At 38.5% G+C, this 10,823-nt stretch overlaps 1 non-coding gene across 1 annotated transcript; it reads right to left on the reverse strand.

Annotated features, from left to right (window-relative positions):
* Positions 1 to 7,521: 7,521 nt before the first annotated feature.
* On the reverse strand, positions 7,522 to 7,628 carry LOC131235859 (small nucleolar RNA R71). Its single transcript, XR_009166376.1, has one exon. It is a non-coding gene; the product is annotated as a small nucleolar RNA R71 (small nucleolar RNA).
* Between the last annotated feature and the right edge of the window lie 3,195 nt (positions 7,629 to 10,823).

A 10,823-nucleotide genomic window follows, 5' to 3' on the forward strand; every position in this document is an offset into this window, starting at 1 on the left:
AGGGTTCCTAAGACCAGTCGTAGACGTGATCTTTTCATCTATAAATTGAACATGAATTTCAGAGTTTTTCATCGATTAATTTTAAGAAAATTCAAGCCTCCACTCTGAGATAAGTTTGTTCATTTTAAGCTACGCTGTGCATATTTAATATTCTTTTTGTTAGCTTTTCTTATTTGATTTTATTCTTATATTCCAATCTTATTTGAAAAGAGAAATTGTTGTATTCCTTCTTCTTGGAATCAAAATCAAATAGAGCTACGCCCATTTGATTTAATTTAAAATCAATTAGAACTTAGAACCATTGTAAAGTGAGTATTGGACATTGAACGTTGATTCGAACATCTACTCCGATTGGTTCTTCCGTGCTGCTACGAAAGGAGAAATCCAGGTATTTTATGTTTATGTAAAATTTCTATTCTTTTAGTTTTTGTTTGAGATTCGCCAGAAAAATCTCATTGTGTGGTTATCTGAGGAGACCCAGAAAACTCAGAAAGTGTGGGTTTTTGGATTATGTAAGCCCAAATTAAAAAGACACAATTGTGAAGGTTTTAGGTGAACCTGTGAAACCTATTTTGTTAGTAAACGCTAATATCCCCTGTATGAGGATATTAGGAGTGGAGTAGCATTATGTGTGGCTGTTGTTAAATAGTTAGTGTACACACAGGCGAACCACTATAATTCTTTGTCTTGTGGTTTGAATGTTTGCTTAAATTCCTATCTTTTATCATTCAAGTTTGTGGGATGTATATGTGGATGTGAATGTTGTAAAATTTACATTTCAAGCAAGTGTGTGGAATGTTGTAATAATTTAGATTTAAATTCCTGCAATTTATTTCAATTCCATGTTATTTATTTATTTCTCTTCAGATTGAGTTTTTGATACAAAGGACATTTAGAAATAAGGTTGTCCTGCCAAAAACCCTTGGTTTTTATGGTGTAAGGTTGTCCTTAGAACTGAATTCGTATTAACCTTTCATTCAATACTTGTTTATTGAGGTTGATTTTATTTTAGCATTGTGAATTGATTTATTTTATTTGGCTATCTATCTATTTTATTCCGCTGTTATAATTATAATTTGGCATCGTCCTATTCACCCCCCCAAGACGTATAGCTTGGCAGTTTCAATGAGTATGACCAATATCAACATGGTTAAGTAGATGAATTTAGTATGTTAGAGAGTGGAACAACATTAATCAAGATATTAAATCACATGCTTCTATTAACCATAATCACTAACATCACTAATATCATCCATAGCTATCATAATCAAGAGCATTAATTGTATTCAGAGTTACACCATATCCTTCGCAAGATAGATATTCCATTAGTGGCTTTGGCCCGACGTGATTTTCTTCTATTGAAACCATATGATCATACTTTAACTGGGCCTTATGATTAATGAGTGGTGGTGACGCAAAGTACATGCACCAAGTGGTATGAGATGAAAGGCATAATTATAACATATAGTAAATGAGCCACAGGATGGATAGTGCTAGTGAAGCTCATATAATGTTGTGGGCTTCACCTTCAAGTGGGTTGTTAGTAGGTTGGATTTGCAAATAATTATCATAGTAGTTCTACAATGGTTTGGAATGAACAGGTAAACCTCATAAGATACAGTGAGCCCTAAGTTGAATGACTTAGGCATATAATATACACATAAGAGTTTGTCACGATTGGATGACATGTGTTTGTCTCATACAACATAGTGGGTCCTACTTCCAAGTGGTACTACAAGCAGATGGGTCCACACACAAACATTACGGTGGGTCCCAATAAGTAGATAGTATAGGTAATTCACATACATTAAGGTAGTACAAGGAAGAACAGTTCAGATGCACAAGGCACACGTCAGCGGGCTCCATGATCGAACTGTTTGGTTGGTAAAACGATTGAACAGTGCGGATAAAATACTTACGTTGAGTGGGTTCACAAGTGTTCGAAAGTTTTACGTTCAATTAACATTATTTCATAACGTCTATTTAGGAATTGGATCTAGGCCATTTCGGAATCATGTTCTAGAATTAGCTAGCCTAATGGATAAATGGTGAAATTTGCAATACTTACATCAAGGTAGGGTCCATAATCAATCTGACACACGTCCTAAGTTCACATACCCAAGAGATTACACCAACAACATACTTCCTGAGTCTGAGTAATCACACAATTCTCATATGCCCACATGGTCTTATGGCCACTCCATTATCAAAAGTCCATATAGTTGAGTGGCCACATAAATGTCACTCTCCTTGCCATAATAACGTATTTAAAGTCACATGGTTACTTATTTTTACTACACTATAACTCATACATCTATGGGCAACCACTTTATTAAGCTCCCACATGGTCAGGTTGTTGATGCCAAAATTCCACTTGGTTGAGTAGTCATACAATTAGTATCATGGTCTAGTGACCACATCTCAAAGCATCCAAGGCACATTCACAAGCATACCCACCATACTCGTTACACTAACTCTTAAACTCTGATCGCCCTATACTTCATATGGAGAATGACTTAGATTTGGTGTCACATGATCAAGAGGCCAAGAACTAGCTTCCATCACATCGGATATAGTTTAGTGGTCCCCGCATCTACCTCACCTATGAGCATAATGTAAGGGTTGTATTTATGTCGCATGACACCGAATTGAGGGCCACTCCATTTCAAGTTGTATAATCCAACCTATATCATAACTCTCATGACTAAAAAAATCTACATGTACAACCCGATTGTTCATGGTTTAGGTGACTAAGGCTATGCCCATGAGCATGTGGTCATGTCATTGGGTGGTCACCAATGCCACCTGATTTCATGTGGTTGGTTAGCCTTCTGTGGATTTCGCAATCATACAGTTAGACGACTACATATACTCTACAATTACATATGATTAGATGGCCATACATACATCACATGCTCACATGATTAAGAGGCCAAACACTTATAAGGAACCCTCACAACACTAGAGTCTACACATTTGTTATAATTGAACCTGTTTAAGGGTTTAAACACATATCATATGATATTACTACTTAAGGCCGCACTCTAACCAAAGTGCCAACTGGTCAAGGGTTGTCCACTCATTATATAATTACACAATCCCACCAAAATTAGGGTAGATAGCACATCACATGATCATGTGGTGGTAGACCACTCATGCTGCACAATTTCATGTGGTTTAAGACATCATATACATTACAATTTCATATGGCTTAGAGGTTGCCTGAGCATTATTGAATTTCATGGTTAGGGACCGTAAGTTCACATGTTAGTGGTCACCTAAGCAGCACATAATCAAAGGATTTGGGATATGTGTTCATCACAATTGTATCAATTTCAAGTTGTTCACACACCACATAGTCACATGATTGTACGCCGGCAATATATATTAATTTTAACAAGGATACAGGCCATTCGCATATCAAATTGCAAACAATCCATTTTTGCATAATTAATGGGCCACCAATCCATGGTGGGCTTGGGGCTTAAAATCAAGTCAATTTATGGCTCGTGTGGGCCATACCACACACACAAGTTGAGAGGGTTACCCTCTATTAAACATTCATAATCATTTGTTAGGCCACTAAGGCATGGTTCACAAATCCAACCCATCCATTATGTGTGTCCCACTTAGTTGAGGAGTTAGTCCAAGTTTCAAATGCATCCAAATTTCAAGTGGGCCCCAGCAAGTGCTTTTATATGCTCAAGCTCCGAGTTGTACGAACGGTTCATGGAGATCAAAGTTACATGGGTCCCAAAGTGATGTATTTATTATATCTACACTATTTATCTATATTTAGAGATCATTTTAGAGAATTATCTAAAAATGATTCATATCCAAAGATTATTTGGACCTCACCACAAATAGCAGTGAAGATAATGATTTCACCATTAAACAATTCACAGGGCCCAACATAACGTTTATTTTTCATCCAATCTGTTCATAAGGTCACAAAGACCTAAATTAAGAGGAAGAGCAATTTTCAAATTTGTCCAAAACTTCTGTGACCCAAAAAGGGTTCCAATGGTAGACATTCAATCCCTGCTGCTTTTATAGTGTGGACCACTTAATAGTTAGATCTGTTTTTTTATTTTTTGTTATTTTTTTTCCTAAAGCCGTGAGACAAGCTGGCCAAATGGATGGATAGTTTGGATACAACACATACCTCATGATCAGACCCATAGAACTTGATGACGTCACAACAAGTCTTCTCATGTTTTTAGATGGTGTGGGCCACTTGAGTTCCGCATATGGCTGATTTTTGGCATATCCCAGTTTCTAAAAAAGACCCATCAAATGCACAGTGTAGATACTTGACATGCATCGTGGTGGGGCCTATGTTGGGGCCCACGGTCCCTGCATCTATTCCAAGCAGCAGACGTTGTTTGCTGCAGCATCCTCTAGATGCTAGCAACAACAGAGTCAGTTATTATATTAATTTATTTTTTTATTTTTTTATGGATTTTCATGGGTGGGGCCCACATCATGACGATCTACCCCATCTACTGGGTTCCTAGGCTCGTAACAGGTCTAAAGAGCCCAATATTCAGTATGTTTCGATGTATAGAAACATTACAGTGGGCCCTAACAGGTTAAATAGTAAATGTCACTATTAAAAAATAATTTTCAATGGTATGGCCTACCAGAGATTTGGATTAACTTCATTTTTCATCTCAACGCCGAAAATGATCTAGAAAATATGATGGACGGTGCGGATCAGATACATACATCAAGAGGCTAGGCTTGTGGACCCACAGCCCCTCCTTTACAATTCAAGCAGTAAGGACACTGCTGCAGCGTCCTCTGGACGCTTGGTAGCAATGTCTCTCCCTTATTTTATTTTTTAAAAAAAAAATTTCTTTGTTGGATATGTGCATGTGTGTGCATGGGTGTACATGTGTGAGTTTGGCCACCCCAATGGGCCAATGCTTGGATGATTTGGATGTCATACAAACATTTTGGTGGGGCCCACTATCAATGGGTCTCACATGAACTCTATAATAAATTGATTTTATATGTTTTCTCCTATTCATCCACACCATTAATAGCATCATCGTCATTATTACAATTTTCTTCACCATCAATCATGCTATCTTCATCATCCACACCATTCCTAACATTAGAGTATCATATTCACCATCCATAAACATAATGAAAATAAAAATTAAAAAATAAGTGGGGAGGGTGCACTCACCTTGATGGATTCGATGGATGGTTAAGATGGATGGAAGGGATGGGATTGATGGAGTTGATGGCCCACCAAGATCACTCCTCTCTCTCTCTCTCTCTCTCTCTCTCTCTCTCTCTCTCTCTCTCTCTCTCTCTCTCCTTGTGTAGAAAAATGGTGAAATGTTAAGGGATGAAGGACTATTTGTAGAGAAATTGTTAAAATGTGGTTAGATCCAATTAATGTGATCTTAGTTAGCCTAGACTAGGATTATGGCAATTAATTCATGATTTGTAATTAATGGTGGATTAAAGGGACATGGGATGACATGGTGTGATGATATCATGCGTAGGGTATGGTATGGAGAAGAGCTGACCTTGCATGCACATGAGAGAGGGGAGGTATGGGTGTGTGACATCACACACATGGGTAGAGATTTTCTCACCCATGTGTGGCATATGCATGTGTGCATGGCATGTGTTGTGCACATGTGTGGAATAGAGTACATGGTGTCATGCGCACGTGATACACTAACGATTCTTTACGGCGTATCTCACTAATGGAGTATCGTACAGATGCATGGGTTATACCTCCACAATCGCGGCGACGAGGCGGTCGATATGAAATAGGTTTTGAGGACTTAGGGTTCCGATCAGTTGGGTGTGCACTATGAACGGTCAATCCAGGTCTGGCTAAGGGTGTCGATCATTGTGCACATAGGCATAGAAAATGGTACGGAATGGATGGGGTCTTACATACAAGTGGATCCTTGGCACCCTAATTACCACCTTTAAATTTATAAGTTTTAATTACCTTATTCAAAATCACTTTCTCAAATATTTCACATTTAGGTTTACATCTTCTTCTAGTTCTAGTTCTAGTTACTTTCAGAATACACATGAGATTAGTTCCTGTGGATTCGACCTCAGTCTCACCGAGATTATTACTACATCGCGACCCTACACTTGGGGTTTTGAACATTTGTAGCGTGTTGGGATGTTGTTCTTGTTTTGATTCCTGTTCTTGTTGAACTTATTTGATTTTAATTTGATATTTAAGGAATACTTTTAGTTTTTAATGGTTTTTTGTGACTCGAATTACAATAGATCTGCAATAGCTTTGAATATCTTCTTTTTCTTATTTTGAGATTGTGGGATTGGTAAATCCTGTTGTTAGCCATCGTCTCCAGGGCATGGTTTGGTGATGGAATCCCTTCCAATCCTCACAATTCTCCTTCATTAAGAATTAGGTCAATGAAAGTCCAGATTTGATTTTATTGATACATCTTCCAATTGGATAGGATAAGACTCCAATTCCAATTATGTTCCTTGAATCAAATAAGGAAACATCCTGATAGCTGCAAGTGGATCCTTGGAACCCTAGTTCCGTTTAGATTATTGAAATTCCATTCACAATTACTCCTTTATTTTTAGATTTCTAATTTAGACCTTCCTCTAGTTCTAGTTCTAGTTACTTTTAGAAGACACAAGATTAGTCCTTGTGGATTCGACATTGGTCTTACCAAAATTATTACTACATCGTGACCCTACACTTGGGGTTGTAAATAAGTTTTTAGCGCCGTTGTCAGGGACTAATGGATGTGTTTTTCTGAAATTGATTAGTTTTGGAATTAGGTTAATATTAGGGTTTATTTGCTTTCTATATTTAGGTTAGAATTTTCCCAATTTGTTTTTAGAAACTAACTTGTTTTCTATTTTGTAAGATCTTAACATCTTTTTAGAGTTAGGTTAGATTCTGAAATTGAGGGTTGAGAGTGTTTCATGCCCAAGTAGGTCTGTGATAATACTCTATATCTCTTGAGTGAATGAGGATTAGTTGAGGGGTTATCTATCCGTCACAAGATTAGACACCACTTGAGACCCTCGGAGTCAATTAAAGTGATGGTTGCCAATCAACTGGCCAATCAACTTACAATTCAACCTTAACCTCCAGTTGAGAAAATTCAGGATGAAAACGAGGTGCATCAAGTACCCCCACCTCGTACTTTACGAGATTATTTACAAACGGCGGCGGTGAGCACACCTCCTTGTATGGTTTTTTCAAACAATATAGGAAACATGGATATCAAGCCAGGAGTGATCCAACTCCTTCCAAAGTTTCATGGACTTAAATCTGAAAGTCCATATTTACACATGAAAGAATTTGATGAGATAATAGCCACTTTATACTTTCATAATATGTATGAGGACATGGTCAGGCTGAAACTCTTTCCATTCTCCTTAAAAGAAAAAGATAAGATGTGATTGCACTCACTACGTCCACGATCCATTGGTAAATAGAATGACATGACAAGGGAGTTCATAAAGAAATTCTTCTTATATCATGAAATGAACACCCTTAAAAAATCGATCATGAACTTCACCCAAAAGGAAGATGAAACATTCTTCCAATGTTCGGAGCAATTAAAGGATCTTGCCAGTTCATGCCCACAACATGGCTTTGAAACATGTCACATAACAAATTTTTTTTTACGATTGATTAATTGTAACATCCCGAATTTTCACGGCTAGAGTTTATACTAGTGCCCGAAAAAATCGGGTGTTAATAATGTAAAACTTGGATGCTTTAGAAATCGTACCTTATTTTTTTATTTAAATCGCATTCGGATACATTCATTAAGGTAACATTCACAAGAATAAAATCGACCGGATTGATTATTTCATCAAAGTAAAGAAATTCAATAAATAATCAAATGCCTTCTTAATAGAAGGTTATTACATTAATCGAGTTCGCACCGAAAGTATACAACTAAATCATAAAATTTTCTTCTTATTCTTTTAGTATAGCCTTCCATAGGAAGATGGTCTTCTATGTCTTCAATCTATACATCACTTGCATCATCTGTACGGTTGGAGAGGGTCAACGCCCTACTCATAGTGATGGTTTTCCTTTAAGATTAATAATAATTCAAGAGATTAATAAAAGTAATTTAAGGGTTCTGATACGTCTCGTACTCTACTAATACATGAGATATCAGTATGCCCAAACAACCTACATGAGATGCATGCCTAGCAAAGCATGTGCAGCTCATCATACATAGCAATCATCACAATATGGAATATAATTCATAAAAAATTCGACTTGACCCGCATCCCATAACTACAGATATTCACCGGCATGGCCAATGCTACCGTAAATTTACGTGAACACCTCAAGGCGCACAACACATGAGCCGAATGAATTACGTAACACGATTTGTTCATGGAGCGACTATTCGCGACATCCAATCGCGGAAGTGATGTGATACTGCATTTACGAATTACACACATCGATTTGTGCACCACTATCCAAAAACTCATGAAATTACGTGACGACCAAGAGGGACTCTACCCATAGCGCATTACGTCAATGATAGATTATTTGAATCACTAATTGTGATACATCTTAACACATCACTTACACTTATAGAGAATATAAACTGAATCATGGATGTTCTGAAATATCAAGACACATGCCCAAGCCTTAAAGATAAATAGCACAAGGCCGATAAAATAAAGAGAAGAGAGACAATGGTCAACTCAATATAGATAAAAGTGGCACTGGCAAACATGATATAGAGGAGAGTAGCAATGGCTAACTCAACATAAAGGGGAGTGGCAATGGCCAACTCAATAATAAGGAGAGTAGCAATGGCTAACTCAGCAAATAGAAGAGTGGCAATGGCCAACTCAATAATAAGGAGAGTGGTAATGACCAACTCAATAATGAAGAGAGGCAAGGGCTGACTCAATAAATTGATAAAGGAAGGGCAAGGCTTGTATCCATCGCCCTTCATAAATTCATAAAAATCTCATGAAATCAACATTATATTATAATCCCAAAGGGAAATTAATTGATGGTAAAACATATAATTGCAAATAGAATTGACAATCACATGAAACAAAGTATGTAAAAGGTAAGGTAATAACATATCAACTTAAATTATTGTAAGCTTAAAGGAATAAACCCTCACCTTTAATGTTCATTTCTTCCTTGAGTATGAGTGTGTGTGTGTGTCGCAGGATTGAAATATTTTTAACCTAGAGTTTAACAATCTGAATGGTTAGCATTTCGTATAATTCATCTTAATTGACTATGATTGTAGCTATGGGTTTAGGGAGTGGTTAATCTTAACTCGACTTGACTTGAGTCTCCATTTGAATTTACTGGTCGGCTTGTTTCGACTCGGTCTTGGCATTCTGGTTTGAGCCGTAGGAAAAAGGGAAGGAAAAGAGGACTGGTTTTGGGCCTACCTTGGTCTGGTTTGCCTCAGAATTCAGGTGCTCCGTTTATTCTTTTTCTTTCTTGCTTCTCTTCTTTTCTTCTCTCTCTCTCGTTTCTTCCCTTCTTTCTCTCTCTTTCTCTGTTGCGTTTTCTCTTCTTCTGGCCAGGTGGTATTGGCTTTTAGAACTTGTTGGTTTTTCGAGATTTCTCTGATGCAAGTCCAACTGCGTAACATGCGTAAACAGCCCTATGATTTATGTCGGTCGCAACGTGCGTGCGTAACTGGTTCCGTTCGGAACTGTATTGGGAATCTTACTCTTCAGATAGTCTGGGCCTATTGGGAGCCCGAATAGAGTCCTAAGAAGTCATTGGGCGGTTTGGATTTTCTGATCGGACAGCCTTGATGGTGGGGATTGGTACCGATTTCAATGCGGTTTGGTTCCGATCTGTTTTCTTCGAATTCAGACTCCTCCAGGTGGGTCGGATTGGCCATCCGATGCTCCCTGGCCCATCGGATCTACGGTCGGCGTAGGATCTTTAAGCTGCTGCGAGAATGGTCTTTCCGCACAGCTGCGTGAAAACCGGCGGAAGACAGCCGTGAAAGCTGGCGAATCCAAGACGATTCTTTGTCTTTCTTGTTTGGGAAAGATCAGACCGCTTTCCTTGGATGGGTGCGTGACTTGTGACGTAAGAAGGGAAGCTTCTGTTGGAGTGTCCGCATTGCCAGCAGGGTTGGCGGAATCAGCTGTGGGCCACGATTTTTCCTTGTGTAAGGATCTTTCCGTTCGTAGGCAGGGATGGTGGACGATGGACGATTCAGATCCGATCATCTCTTCTTGGTGGTGGGTCCCACTGCATCTTCGGTCGGGTCGGATTTGAATTCCCGAACGCGAGAGCGAAAAAAAAAAAAAAAAAAAGATAGCCTTCCTTTTTCGGGAGCAGTCCGGTCAAAACGTGTTTGACTGGGCTTTAAGTTCTGGTGTGGTGCGAGTGCACACCCCCCATGCACACGCACCGTCTAAGTGTGGGGCCCACGTGTGGTTCAGGGTAAATCCACTCCGTTCATTCATTTTTTCAGCTCACATTAGGGCCCATCCCAAAGTATGGGACGGATATAAGTCTTAGGTGGTCCCTACCTACGGTTTATTCCCCTAATTTTGAAATAAGGGTCCTTACTATGTGAGGAACAGGTGGGATCCATCATGCTGTTTTACGATGAATCCTCTCCATTCATCATCTTGGTCAGATTAGGTAGACCTATGCGTTCAAATGTGGAGCTGATCTAAGCCTTTAGCGGGCTACAACACATTTTATGAGCCCATGAGCCCAAATATAAAGCAGATCCGTGTTTTACATATACAGGCATTGAAACAAACTAAATCTCAATTAAAGGTCTATGCTTAATGATCAGAGACCAATTTTAGAGGAAATG

Source organism: Magnolia sinica, chromosome 19, assembly GCF_029962835.1.
Source record: "Magnolia sinica isolate HGM2019 chromosome 19, MsV1, whole genome shotgun sequence".
NCBI lineage: Eukaryota > Viridiplantae > Streptophyta > Magnoliopsida > Magnoliales > Magnoliaceae > Magnolia > Magnolia sinica.